The following is a 15,293-nucleotide window of genomic DNA, read 5'->3' as shown; positions in this document are numbered from 1 at the left end:
CCGAAAGAATCGACAAGATTACGAGTAAATCTATACCATATAAACGGTATAAATATAACACCCAAATAAACCGTTATCACCTCAACCAAGATTGAATGTGTAAGTGAAAGAAACTTTTGCATTAAAAGCTTTGAACGGTGAAGTAAGATGAGCCCCACTACACCTGAAACTGTTGCAGCTAAGACAAACAAACGTCTTACAGAATGGGGAAGAGGCATGTTATCCATTGAGTGGAAAAAATCAATTTTCTCCTCAAGGTTTGAGTGTTTGAAGATTCAAGGTGTTTGCAGATTCAAGTTGATAATGACCTAAGATTTTAAGATAATAAATATGAACAATTCTCTCTCTCACTCGTACGATCGATAGCCAATACGAAAAAGAGTCTGGATGATATGTTTGCGTGTATTCACATATACAACAATGCTGAAATTGTCCACATGTTATTACAAGATACGGAGGATACATTCTTTTTTCAATACCATGAACCCATGATATAACTAAAATTAAATTTAGGGTATACCATATAAACGATATTAATATAACACCCACATAAACTGTTATCGCCTCAACCAAGATTAAATGTGAAAGTGAAGGAAAATTTTGCTTTAAAAGCCTTGAACGACGAAGAAAGATGAGTCTCACTACACCGAAACTGTTACAACTGAGACAAACAAACGTCTTATGAAACGAGGAATAGGCTCATTATTCATTGAGAGGGAAAAATCAATTTTCACCTCAAGGTCTAAGTGTTTGCAAATTCAAGTCAATAATGACCTAAGCCTTTAAGCCAACGAAGATGAACAATTCTCTCACTCACTCGTACAATTCTCTGTTTCACTTGTACGACGATAGCCAATACCACAAAGAGCTTAGATGATATATTTGCGTGTATTCCCAGAGACAGTAATGTTGATGTAGGCTGAATATACACTCTTCAATGAAAGTGAGTAGATAGCCTTATTGTTGTCCCGATCTAGGAATGACAAGTACTGATGTCCTTGAGTTATAAGTATGATTGCAACAAAGATAAGAAAGAGATGGAAATTAGAAATGGAAATAGATATGGATAAGTAAATAATTAATGGAACAAAATAAGAAAGAGATGGCTGCGGAATTATAATGAAGATATTGGTGGCCTTGATGGAAGATGGTCAATGGTGTTGATATTGAAATGGAGGATGGTGGTGATGTTGTATCTCAAACACGCCAAAGAAGAAACTATTCTAGAAAGCAAAATCTTGATCTTCACAAACTTGCTTGAGGGGTGGTGATAGTGTCTTCAACCCACTAGATATGAAATCTAGGAATTTAGGAATCAAGATGAAAGGAATTACGCCACAAGTATAAGAAATTAAACTTGCATAATCGATAAAGTTCACAAAGAACTTTGAAGAGAGATTTAACTCACAAAGGTTTGTTTATAATATGAGATGAGATGAGTACAAATGAAGGCAAGCCTCTCAATTTATAGGAAATGAGAGGGCTTGGCCGAATAGTCTCCTAATTATTCGGCTAGATACATGACTCTTCTGAAAGTACATAATGCTTTAAAATGAAAGGAAAAGTCCCTTGGCTTGGTGATGGTTCGGCTACCTCTTTAAAGGGATCATGATGTTTCGGCAAGGATGGAGATACATCTCCCTTAGCCGAATGGTACATGCTTGTTCATCTTGGCGCCAAAGTCATCCTTCTTAGCCGAATGGTGATGTGCTGGTTCATTTTGGCGCCCAAAGCTCTCATGTTCAAGGTAAGTGGATGGTGGCCGAATAGGCATGGTGCTTTGTCTCATGTCCCTTCATGATTTAGGCCTCTAATGGATGTAAACTCTTCACCAACGTGTACCTTGATGAAAGGGCACATTCATGGGCAACATCATTCATGAGCTAGTTCTAGGGTGAATGAGCTGGAGGTGAGCTGGTCATATGTGAGTTGTAGCATGATGAACATTATGGCATCTCCTTGTGAAAAGGTACCTCTTGAGGTGGCAACTATTCGCGAAAAGGTACGATTTCACAAAATTAAACTTAAGACATATTTGAAGTGTCCTAAGTGGTGATGATGATGGTCCAGCTCCCCAGCTGAATTGAAGTCATCTTGTTGCTCAAATCTTCAGCTCAATCCAACTATGAGCTCACGGGTCTCCGGACAACTTTTCACCAAATGTTCCTTATGCTCTCCTAGACGTCCCCATGTAAGTTTTCTTGCCTTTGCTTTCTCCATTTAACTCCAAGATAGCTCCCAAGTTGTGGTCGAATGTACCTACACACATAATCATAAAGACTAAGTTAAGTACATGAACTATATATGTATATATAAGATAAAGATGTGTACTATAGTATATAATAATAACTTATAACTCACATAGTAATAAATAAGTTATTATCATTATAGTTATAGATGTAATATATGTATATGAATATAAATATGCTATAACATATGAAATAGGCATCATTATGTTTAAAGATATAAAGTTTCTTCCCTTGAAAGGTTGGAATAGCAAAGTTAAACATGATGTTGAATTGGATCACATCATCCTCCCCTTCTTTTAATCGATTTTGTCCTCAAATCGAAAGGCTTTCTTTTCCTAGTGTCCTTCCATTCAACAATTACCTTTACTAAAAAAGGTTCATATCTTTTGAATGAATGCTTTGAAAGTCCATGATCTAAAAAGAAAGAAAACTTTCATAAGAAAAAAATTGATTAAAAGTAATTAAAGTTAAAATATACTCCATGTTAGATGAGTGTTCAAAGTTCATGTCTGTTGAAGACATTTTGCTTTGAATGTTTATGTCCTTTAGCATCCCAAAAATCATGTTCCTTGGTCCTCCAATAGATGTGTTCATTGAATCAAGAAAGGTTATGTCTTTTGGAATGGAGATGTCCTTATAATCCTTATAAGTCACGCCCTTTGGATGAAGAATCGCCTCCCTTTGTTTTTCATTAGGCGCACCTCTTGGTTCTTGAAAGGTCACATCCCTTATTCTCCCAAATTGACAAATTGTTTTGCTTGGAATATCCTGCAAATCAAAGAAAATTTCTGCATTTTCAAGGTTAGAAAAATCTTCTTCGATCTTGCGTTTTAACAATAAGCATTCTTGTAACAAGAACTTAGATGTATAAGCACTTGTTTTCTGACTAGTTTTCTCCTTGCTTGATGTCGATTTTCCCTTCCTCATAGCCTCAACACTTTGCTTCATCTTGATTTGATCAATTTGTACTTGTTTAGGCTTCAAAGGTGTAAGAATAATCTTCTTCCCTCCATGGTTGAACGAGTATTGATTGGTAAAACAATCATGGATAGTCATTTTATCATATTGACATGGTCTTCTAAAAAGTACATGGCTAGCATGCATAGGAATGAAATCACACATAACCTCGTCCTTGTACTTTCCAATTGAAAAAGGAACCATCACCTGTTTATTGACGTTAAGTTCTCCTCGTTCATTGAGCCATTGTAGTTTATAGGGATTTATATGCTTCAATGTTTTCAATCCCAATTTTTCCACCATGATTGAACTTGCCACATTAGTACAACTCCCACCATCTATGATCATGAAACACACATTTTCATTCACATGGCATCGAGTATGAAATATGTTTTCCCGTTTTGAATTGTCCTCTACCACTTGAGTACTCATACTTCTTTTAACCACTAGAGTTTCTCCTTCCATGGGAGCCCCAATTTCTGCTTCTTCCTCGACTTCGGTTGGTGCTGCTTTTTCTTCTTCATGGTCAGATTCAATATCACCATTTCCAAGTAGTAACATAGTGTTTCGGTTGGAACATTGTGTAGAAACATACCCCCTCCCAAGACATTTAAAACACCGAATATCTCTTGATCGTTCAGGGGTTTCTTTTCCTCGGTTATCCGCCCCAATTTTCACTTCTTCCTCGACTTCGGTTGGTGTTGCTTCTTCTTCTTCGTGGTCAGATTCATTATCACCATTTCCAAGTAGTAACATAGTGTTTCGGTTGGGACATTGTGTAGAAACATGCCCCCTCCCAAGACATTTAAAACACCGAATGTCTATTGACCATTCAAGGGTTTCTTTTCCTCAGTTATCCTTGTTGAGTTGTTGAGCACTGGATGATTCGGTCTTCTCTTTTCTAGGAGTAGGAGTAGATTTCTTCAAGTTATTTGGACTCTATCTTGAAGGCGTAGGCATGATAGTGCGAGAAGTAGATCTTCTCTGTAGTTGTCTTTCTATTTTCATCGTTATTTGCATCATTTCATCTATCTCTATGTAATGGTATAACTCCAAGGTGTTGGCAATTTCTGGATTGAGTCCGACAAGAAATCTATCCATGGTTGCTTCATGATTCTCCTCAATATTGACTCGGATCATTGCCACTTCCATCTCCTTATAATAATCCTCCACACTCTGTTGGCCTTGTTTAAGATTCTACAGTTTTTGAAACAAATTCCTGTGATAATGAACATGAATGAAACGTTTACGCATGATACCATTCATTTCAAGCCATGTTGAGATTGGTCTCTCTCCATTCCCCCTTCTAGTAATAGTAAGTTGATCCCACCATACCAAAGCATAATCTACAAACTCCATAGCTGTCAATCTCACTTTCTTTAGTTTGGAATAGTTGTGGCAACTAAAAACATGTTCCACCTTGATTTCCCATTCAAGATAGGCTTCAGGATCAGTTTTGCCTTGGAATTGTGGAATCTTGATTATGATGTTACTCATGTTATCATCAACATTGGCATGTCTAGGTCCTTGTAACATTGTTGGTTCTTCTCCATTATAATTGTCTAGGACATCATCTTCTTGAAGAGGTTGTTGTCTCCGAGGTGTATCATTGTTTTGAGCTTGTGGTGGATCTCATCGTTGGTATAGTTTATCATGAAGAGCATCAAACTCTCCATGAAATATTCTCATTATTTCTCCAATCAATGAATGCATTTGCAAGTTTGGTTGACCTGTATTTTCTTTAGGACTTTGAGACATGGTTAGTAAACAAAATAAAATAAAAGTAAACCTTACCAGCACACTCTCAAAGCCTCACAAGTTTTACTCCAAAGAAAATATATGATCACTCTACTCAACACTCGTGTTTACTCTCGGGAATATGATTTGGCTTTTACAATTCCCCTTATGATCTCACTCACTCAATAAGCCTTTTTCCACTCGATCTCTCTTGCTAAGTCCTTTGAAGAACTTACTCAATATTAGAATAAGTTATTTCTCTTCTTGTGTGCGTCGACTGCAAAATAAGTTAGGGTAGGAAGGAAAAGAATAAATGGAAAAAATAGAATAAAAGATTCAAAAGGGTAATGAAAAATAAGGGGAAAAAATTGAAGACAAGGAAAATGAAAATATAGAAAAAAAGAGGTGACTTATAACCTAAGAAACAACACTTACTGCACCCTTTCACAAGAAACAATAAGGTTATCTTCTCTAGTGTAGATATGCCTCCTTGATATACTTGTAATGGTTGAGCACTTTTCCTTGGCTTTCGCTTTTCTTTTTTATTGAATTTTTTTTCTAATTTTTTTCTTTTTGTTTTTTAACTCCTTTTGTTGTTGTAGGAGCTTTTGATTTTCTTTTTGAACTTCTTTTCTTTTTTGCTTTTGTTGTTGCATGCCAATGACATTTTTGTTGTCAATCCAACTATGCTTTGAATACCGCTTGATGTAAGCTGAATCTACACTCTTCAATGGAAGTGAGTAGATAGCCTTATTGTTTTCTCGATATAGGAATGACAAGTACTGATGTCCTTGAGTTATAAGTATGGTTGCAACAAAGATAAGAAAGAAATGGAAATTAGAAATGGAAATAGATATGGATAAGTAAATAATTAATGGAATAAAATAAGAAAGAGATGGTTGCGGAATTATAATGAAGATATTGGTGGCCTTGATGGAAGATAGTTGATGGTGTTGATGTTGAAATGGAGGATGTTGGTAATGTTGTATCTCAAACACGCCAAAGAAGAAACTATGTTAGAAAGCACAATATCGATCTTTACAAACTTGCTTGAGGGGTGGTGATAGTGTCTTCAACCCACTAGATATGAAATCTAGGAATTTAGGAATCAAGATGAAAGGAATTACGCCACACGTATAAGAAATTATACTTGCTTAATCGATAAAGTTCACAAATAACTTTGAAGAGAGATTTAACTCACAAAGGTTTGTCTATAATATGAGATGAGATGAGTACAAATGAAGGTAAACCTCTCAATTTATAGGAAATGAGAGGGCTTGGCTGAATAGTCTCCTAATGATTCGACTAGATACATGACTCTTATGAAAGTACATAATGCTTTAAAATGAAAGGAGAAGTCCCTTGGCTTGGTAAGGGTTCGGCTACCTCTTCAAAGGGATCATGATGTTTCGGCAATGATGAAGATATATTTCCCTTGGTCGAATGGTAAATGCTTGTTCATCTTGATGCCAAAGTCATCCTTCTTGGCCGAATGGTGATGTGCTGGTTTATTTTGGCGCCCAAAGCTCTCATGTGCAAAGCATGTGGATGGTGGACGAATAGGCATGGTGCTTTGTCTCATGTCCCTTCATGATTTAGGCCTCCAATGGATGTAAACTATTCACCAACGTGTACCTTGATGAAAGGGCACCTTCATGGGCAACATCATTCATGAAAGGTCACAATTGTTAGAAGGTAGCCTTTCATGTTTGAGCTAGTTCTTATGAAAGTACATAATGCTTTAAAATGAAAGGAGAAGTCCCTTGGCTTGGTAAGGGTTCGGCTACCTCTTCAAAGGGATCATGATGTTTCGGCAATGATGAAGATATATTTCCCTTGGCCGAATGGTAAATGCTTGTTCATCTTGATGCCAAAGTCATCCTTCTTGGCCGAATGATGATGTGCTGGTTTATTTTGGCGCCCAAAGCTCTCATGTGCAAAGCATGTGGATGTTGGCCGAATAGGCATGGTGCTTTGTCTCATGTCCCTTCATGATTTAGGCCTCCAATGGATGTAAACTATTCACCAACGTGTACCTTGATGAAAGGGCACCTTCATGGGCAACATCATTCATGAAAGGTCACAATTGTTAGAAGGTAGCCTTTCATGTTTGAGCTAGTTCTAGGGTGAATGAGCTGGATGTGAGCTAGCCATATGTGAGTTATAGCATGATGAACATTATGGTAGCTCCTTGTGAAAAGGTACCTCTTGAGGTGCCAACTATTCACAAAAAGGTACGATTTCACAAAATTTGATTTAGGACATATTTGAATTGTTCTAAGTGGTGATGACGATGGTGCAACTCCCCAGCTGAATTGAAGTCATCTTGTAGCTCAAATCTTCAGCTCAATCCAACTATGAGCTCATGGGTCTCCGGATAACTTTTCACCAAATGTTCCTTATGCTCTCCTAAATGCCCCATGTAAGTTTCCTTGCCTTTGCTCTCTCTATTTAGCTCCAAGATATCTCCCAAGTTGTGGCCGAATGTACCTACACACATAATCATAAAGACTAAGTTAAGTACATGAACTATGTATGTGTGTGTGTGTGTGTGTGTGTGTGTAAGATAAAGATGCGTACTATAGTATATAATAATAACTTATAACTCACATAGTAATGAATAAGTTATTATCATTATACCTATAGATGTAATATATGTATATGAATATAATTATGTTATAGCATATTAAATAGGCATCATTATGTTATTCAAAAGAAATGAAGGTCTCAAAAATGAACCAAAAGAGAAGGACCCGATCATTTGCTATGAATGCAAAAAGCCGGGGCATGTCAAATATGATTGCCCACAATTGAAGAGAAAGGGCCAATCAAAGAATAAACACAAGGCTCATGTGGCTACATGGAGCGATGAAGAAGGTTTCGATAAAGAGGAACAAGAAGTAGCAATCTTGTGCTTGATGACATTCGGGGAATATTCTAAGGTAACCTCTAACTCATCTGAATTTGATGATTTATCTTACGATGAGCTATTAGAGGAATATAATGGGTTGGCTTCGGATTATGAGAAATTGTGTGTGTGTGTGTGTGTGTACTATAGTATATAATAATAACTTATAACTCACATAGTAATGAATAAGTTATTATCATTATACCTATAGATGTAATATATGTATATGAATATAATTATGTTATAGCATATTAAATAGGCATCATTATGTTTAAAGATAGAAAGTTTCTCCCTCTCATTTGTTCGAGCGATTTCCAATACCACAAAGAGCTTAGATGATATATTTGTGTGTATTCCCAGAGACAGCAATGCTGAAATTGTCCACGTGTTATTACAAGATACGGAGGATACTTCCTTTTTTAATACAATGAACCCATGATGTACCTAAAATTAAAATTAGGTTATACAAAAAAGAAGAATTAACTTTAATACCATGTTTGTACCTGCAATTTTTGTCCAAATTTGCAAATAGATTAGGCTTTTTCGATTATCCCGCTTACAAAATTATGTATCATCAAAGCTATTAGACAAAAAAATACCATACGACCATGTATTTTCAATTTTAAGAGAAAATGAGAGTGAAATCGTGAAGTCGATAAAAATATTTGGATTCGGAAATTGAACTTCTTGCACCATTATATTATTCAGAGAAACCTTTGTGAGAACGACATAAAAACCAGCTAAAATCAGGTTGTTGTGGATGCAATCATAGCTACCTAACTTTGAAAGCAAAAACAACATAAATAGACTTTGTGCAACTTCAATAAAAATCGAACTATGAATCCCTATCTACTAAACAAATCGACAAGATTACGACCATATAAATGATATTAATATAACACCCAAATAAACTATTATCGCCTCAACCAAGATTGAATTTGAAAGTGAAGGAAACTTCTGCTTTAAGAGCTTTGAACAGTGAAGGAAGATGAGCCCCACTACACCTGAAACTGTTGTAACTGAGACAAACAAACGTCTTACGAAATGAGGAAGATGCTTGTTATCCATTGAGTGGAAAAATCAATTTTCTCCTCAATGATCGAGTGTTTGCAAATTCAAGGTTTTTGTAGATTCAAGACGATAATTACCTAAGTTTTTAAGCTAATGAAGATGAACAATTCTCTCTCTCACTTGTACGAGCGATTTCCAATACGACAAAGAGGCTGGATGATATATTTGCGTGTATTCCCAGAGGCAGCAATACTAAAATTGTCCACGTGTTATTATAAGATACAGATGATACTTCCTTTTTTATACCATGGACCCATGATGTAACTAAAATTAAAATTATGTTATACCATATAAACGGTATTAATATAAACGATATTAATATAACACCCAAATAATTTGTTATCACCTCAATCAAGATTGAATGTGAGAGTGAAGGAAACTTTTTTTTTTAAATCTTTTAACGGAGAAGGAAGATGGGCCCCACTACACCTGAAACTGTTAGAGTTGAGAAAAAAAACGTCTTACTAAACGAGGAAGAGGCTCGTTATCCATTGAGTGGAAAAATCAATTTTCACCTCAAGGTTTGAGCGTTCGCAGATTCAAGTCGATAATGACCCAAGTTTTTAAGCTAATGAAGATGAATAATTCTCTCTCTCTCACTCGTACGAGCGATAGCCAATACGACAAAAAGCTTGAGTGATATATTGCATGTATTCCCAGAGACAACAATGCTGGAATTGTCCACGTATTATTACATGATACAGAAGATACTTCCTTTTTTAATACAACGAGCCCATTATGTAACTAAAATTAAAATCAGGTTATACAAAAAAATAATAATTAAGGGTCTATTTGTTTCATTGTAATTGGTTTTTCGGAAAGTGTTTTCCTCATTTTCAGTATTTTGTTGGTGGAAAACAGATAATCAATGTAATTAGCTTATACATTTTCAAATTTAATGTTTGTCTCAGAGTACCATTATCGAGTAGTTCACACATGCTCAGAAGGCGGAAAAAATACTAGAATTTTCAAATTTAATTCCCAATGGATAGAGAACTTTATACCTATTGATAGTAGTAATATTGAATATGTATATTTATAATTTGTTCTTTGCATCTATATAGTTGGCAATGATTTTTAACTCACACGATTTCGTAGGTATATGTGTCTTTTCATGATGAAGAAGACACTCATTGGTTTACATTAGTTGTTGATATTGTGGAGGGACGTAATCACATTTTGGACTTTCTTGACGTCAATGAAGTGCATAAAAATATTGCACAAAATATTGTGAGTTTATTATTCATGAGAACTAATTAAATTCGTGTAGTTTTTAACTATCAATTTCTTAATTTTGTTTTGACTTAATATAACATTTGATTAAAGCTCTACTTATGTATGTGGGTCATGCTCATTGGGTAGATTATTTTAAGATTTTGCAAAATTTTCAATTCATTTTCTTGAATTACCAAGGCAATCAAATTCGTACGTAATTCAAATTTAAAATAAAAGTTAATATTGATTTGTCTGTGAATTTCTTTTTAATAAATTATTTTATTTTATATTGGATTCAGAGATAATTGTGTCGTATACATATTGAAGTATATAGAAATCGATAACAAAAGTGATCGATCAAAGATGATTTTCACAGTAAAGTATACCATGTCATTTCGTTTAGCTATTGTGTGGTATTGAATAATGTGATATATTTATTGTGTAGACACAACAAATGAGAGTTGAACGACTGAGAATTTTAGTAAAACTTGTCACAAGCAAACATAATAAAATTGATCCTTTCAATTATCGTAAATTGGCTATACATGATTAAGAAGTTAAGAGTTAAGAATTTTTTAATGCTACTGTACTAGTTTTGGATGGTTCACAATATTCCTTCTTGTTTTGACTTATCATTTATTTTCTTAATGTGGTGAATAATGATGGTAACTTTAGTTTTTAGAGCATGACATACATGTAAGTATTATGGTTATTATTCTTCTTATGATATATGTTTTTGTTTAACAATGTAAACTTTAAATATTAAAGTTTAAAAAAATTATCTACGGGGTCTGGAACGATTTCTTAAGTGTGAAATTTGTTTAGTTTATTGTTTGTGATGGAGTGAGTCTAGGACTTTATAAGGTTCCTTAGATGAAAGGGTGAAGGGAGTGCTTTTTGGATGGTCCTTGGTGCTGTAATAATCTTGGGTTCCGAGGTGTTATCATGGTTTTTTCATTCAGAAGGCTAGGATGATGTCCTTGAGGATTTCTGTGCTTGATGTTTTGAAGTCAGGTAGTCATGTGTTGCTCATTTATGTGGAGGTTTGTGGGGTGGACTGGTGTTATTGGAAGTTGAATTTTGTGGTTTGTGCTTTTATACTTGGTTGTTGTGGTATGTTGAGGTGAATTTGTTGTGGTAGGGTTGATTGGTTGGTATTTTCTTGGTTTTAGTACTCCATATTCCGAGTTTTGGAGGCTATCGATGAGTTTGTGTTAGGTTTTTAAGGTTTTTATTGCTATAGTGATTCCTTCTTTTAGCTTTTTTTGGTTGATCGTTCTGGAGTTGTTGGTTTTGCAGATTGAAGTTTTGATCAATCTATTTGTGGCATGTGTTGCTTCATTGATTTCCAGGATTTAGTTAGTAGTTCGAGGTCGTTCTTTTATTAACTTGCTTTCACAACAGCAGGTTAGATGTGTCTTTGTAGTCTCTTGTATCTCAGGCAGTGTTTGTTTTCTCAGGAGCTAGACTATGGCTTTCTGTTCTTTCCAACTCATGGTTCACTCTTTTTCCTCCAAATAGGTTTAGAGAGGTTTTTTAATGAGGCCCATGAGGTGGTGTACCTTATATCCTTATCAATACAAAGTACTCATCTTTCAAAAAAAAAATTAAAAAAATTAGAGTTGATTGAATAATCGAAATTAGATGGCATAGGTGTTATTAAATAATGCACATGTTTTTTCTTAAATAAGAAAATAGATGGCATAGGTGTATAGTCTCTATGCAAAGACTGTTTAAATCCTTAAAAAAAACATTCCAATTAAATTTTCTCATGTATGTCATGCACTTTTTAATGATAATATCATACCAATTAGTTGCACTAAACTATAAATTAAAATCAAGTATGTCCATTAATAATAATATAAGGTTTTTGTAGAAGTTACGTAATGTATCTAGATATTTATGTTTGACGGAAAAATATTGTAGTGAAACAAACTGACTATATGAAGTTTAATAAAATAATTTCCTAAACAAGCACCGAATTGACCAAAATCAAGATATATATATATTCAATTTCAATGTATTTAAAATTTGATAAACATATATGTCATTTTTGTTGGTATTAAATATTTTATATTACATAAGATTTTATTTTAAGTAATTGATTACATACTATATAGTATAATATGGGTATAGCTAACGTGCTTTATCTATTTTCTTTATTTTTTTCTATTTTATTTAGTTGCGGTTTTTCTTGGCAAAATTATATGAAAATGCTCTTTGTAATGTGACCATTTAATTATTTGTATAAGCAAGCTGACAAAGGTTAATATCATGGCATTTTTTAATTAATTAATATTATTAATAAATAGGTGGAGTATACAATCATAAACCAACCTCCTTTACGCATCTAATAAAGTATCATTATTAGTAGTATTATATTTGGTTAGACTGCTGATATTGTTTATATTCTAACGATGCTAATTATTGTGTTATGTGATAAATTGGAGAGAAAAAAAATGAAAGATGATGAATTTTTAATACTAACTTTTTATTATAAAACTGTTTGATATATCAGTACAATTTAAGTACGAAATATAATTAGGTTGAACAATTTCTCATGTTAAGTGTTGGAAAAGAAAAACAGTGTAGATCTAACTTGTTTTGTAAGAAATGGGAGACAAATCATTTCAGAACTGAACAAATTCTACATGTAATGGATAAGTTGTATACTGGTTAACGGTAACTTTTGTATTTTGCGGCAATTAATTAAAAGACGGTTCATCTTGTTCAATGGTAGATAACCCTTGAAATAAAAAAAAACTTGTATCATCAGCTAAAGGCTCAGTTATTCCTAATTAACAAAACTAGCTTATTGCAGGTAAACCGTTGTTGAATCCTGGAATTAATCAATGTTTAGGTGAAAGACTAATTTTCTGGAAAGTTATACTATTTCTTTCTAGAAAAATGAGCAAGTTGTATATCGACAATCACTCCAAGTAATAAATAATTTTCACCTTATAGAATAGTTAGGTTACTGGAGAGTTGAATTCTGGAAAATTAGGGTTACAAGCAATACATGCCAGAAGGAAAAGAAAAAAAAAAGTTCATTCTATATTCAGTTGTTTCGAAACGTGTTTCAATTGTGGTCAAACATATCCTTTTTGTGCTCGTATTTGGTATGGATATACATATTTGACACAGGTACGTACGATGCCTCCGTATATATGTACGTGCTACATGCCACCACCAGAGGAACTCTTTATGGTAGACTGCAAGCTGAGGCCTAATTGAAGATCATGCCCTTCCCCCTCGATCTGTGAGGATCATCACCTTGTATTAACGTGAACATGGATGAATCTTGTTGGAAAGGGATCATCTGGGACTGCAAAGCGTAACATTTCGACGGATTCGAGCCATTAACATACCCGTCATGCTTGAATTGTCCGAAACTTATCTGAGATTCTTCATAAGGACCGGAACTGGCATCGGTACCGTAACCGGGAGCCGCATCGTAGTACCACAGAGAGCCGAGACCTAGACTGTTTCGGAAAGTTTGAAGATAACAGTTGAGGCTGGCTCTCTTGGCTTGAAGTTGCAACCTTTTCTTCTTTATCCTCTCTTTCTTGTGCGCATTTTGATGTCCTCCGAGCGCCTGCGAGTTGGCAAACTCCTTGAAACAATACTGACACTTGAACTTCTTGTCGTTGCCCTCCGCCGTCGTCGAGCTTTTCTCCTTAACTGTTTCCGTAGCCGACGAATTCACACGCTCGTCTCCTTCGACACAAACTTTCACGGAGCAACCATTGTTAGTACTCGGATAGAGCTCGAACCCGAACAACCGAACTTTTTTCTCCACACATGTATAATTCTCCATCTCTCTTGAAAATTGTATCAAAAGAGCCTATGACTATGAATTGTGTGGCCTGTCTACCTTTATATAGTAACTCTCCAATCTCTAAGGTTTTCCAACAATTCAATGCATCTAAAACTGGAATAATTTTATAATAATCATGAACAGCATAAACATTAACATGGGTCAATAAGAAAATAAATAAAAAGAAAAGTCAGATAAGAGAAGCCGTCTATAATTCAATAATATTGAAAAATATCCCTATTTTTTTAATAATAAAATTGTCCATTTGGTAGTAGATACCCTTCCAACTTTCTCAATCAAAGAGGATTCAGTGTGTTTATTTTATAATTTAAACGACGAATTCTATGGTCTGTAAACCAATTTTTAAACCAGATTAAAGGCAATCAACTAGGTGTAATACTTGCACATTCAAAACAATCAAAGAGGAGATTATAATAATAAATGATTTACAAAAAAGTCAAAGAAAGAAGGGGACGTAATCTTCATGGTAGGAAAGGGGCTGCCACTTTGCAAGGTATCCCAAATCCCCTACTGTGTCTTAAATCCCATAATATCCGAATGTTCTTTTATTTGATTAAACCAACTAATCTCTCAGTGGATTCATTAATAATGCTATGCCTGCTCTCCAATCTTTTTATAAAAAATAGCTCCACTTCTATATTTAATCCATCGTGATTGTTGGAATAATTTGACAATTTTAACTTTATATTATATATATATAATGCAGTTTATGCAGAAATGAGATTATTCAGCACTAGATGAAGCTTCCTTGCAAATATCCTTCTCTCCACCCTCAAAGGTATTTTATCAGTTTAAATATGAAAAAACACTTTCTTTGTTATATTAAAATTTAATGATATCTGACACCTTCGAATTTTTCTAAAATAATTAATGTGTTCTTGAATTTTTTTAAACATTTACTGTGACTCTTAAATTGAAAAATAATTGCTTTAATTCTTTGATTAAAGAAATGGAACATTGACCATTATGATATTAATATGATATTTACGAATTAACATAGTTGTTTATGATGCTGGTATGGTCAATAATATAAGGGTTATTTTGACTTTAGAAGAGAAACAACAACATGAGGGAGGGTGGGTTAATTAAAATTGACCAAGTTTTCGTGAATATGATTAGAATATAATAAGAGAGAGTAGTTGCTAAACAAAGGAATATAAAGAAGGGGGCAATGATGTAAGCATATATACTATAATGCATTGGGGGTCACAGATGAGATCTGGCCATATCTTCTTAGAGCAGGCAAAGCCTATATTTTATACCAAAAGCATATGTTTTTCAGGTGGATCAAGCCATCACCTATTGTATTATTGTATTT

At 34.3% G+C, this 15,293-nt stretch overlaps 1 pseudogene; it reads right to left on the bottom strand.

The window, feature by feature from the left end:
• Window positions 1-13,243: 13,243 nt before the first annotated feature.
• Window positions 13,244-14,113, bottom strand: LOC120148959 (annotated as a pseudogene).
• Window positions 14,114-15,293: the final 1,180 nt, after the last annotated feature.

This window comes from Hibiscus syriacus, unplaced genomic scaffold (assembly GCF_006381635.1).
Source record: "Hibiscus syriacus cultivar Baekdansim isolate YM2019G1 unplaced genomic scaffold, ASM638163v2 tig00110988_pilon, whole genome shotgun sequence".
In the NCBI taxonomy this organism is placed as follows: Eukaryota; Viridiplantae; Streptophyta; class Magnoliopsida; order Malvales; family Malvaceae; genus Hibiscus; species Hibiscus syriacus.
The sequence above is the reverse complement of the archived record's forward strand: the minus strand, read 5'-3'. Positions and strand labels throughout refer to the sequence as shown.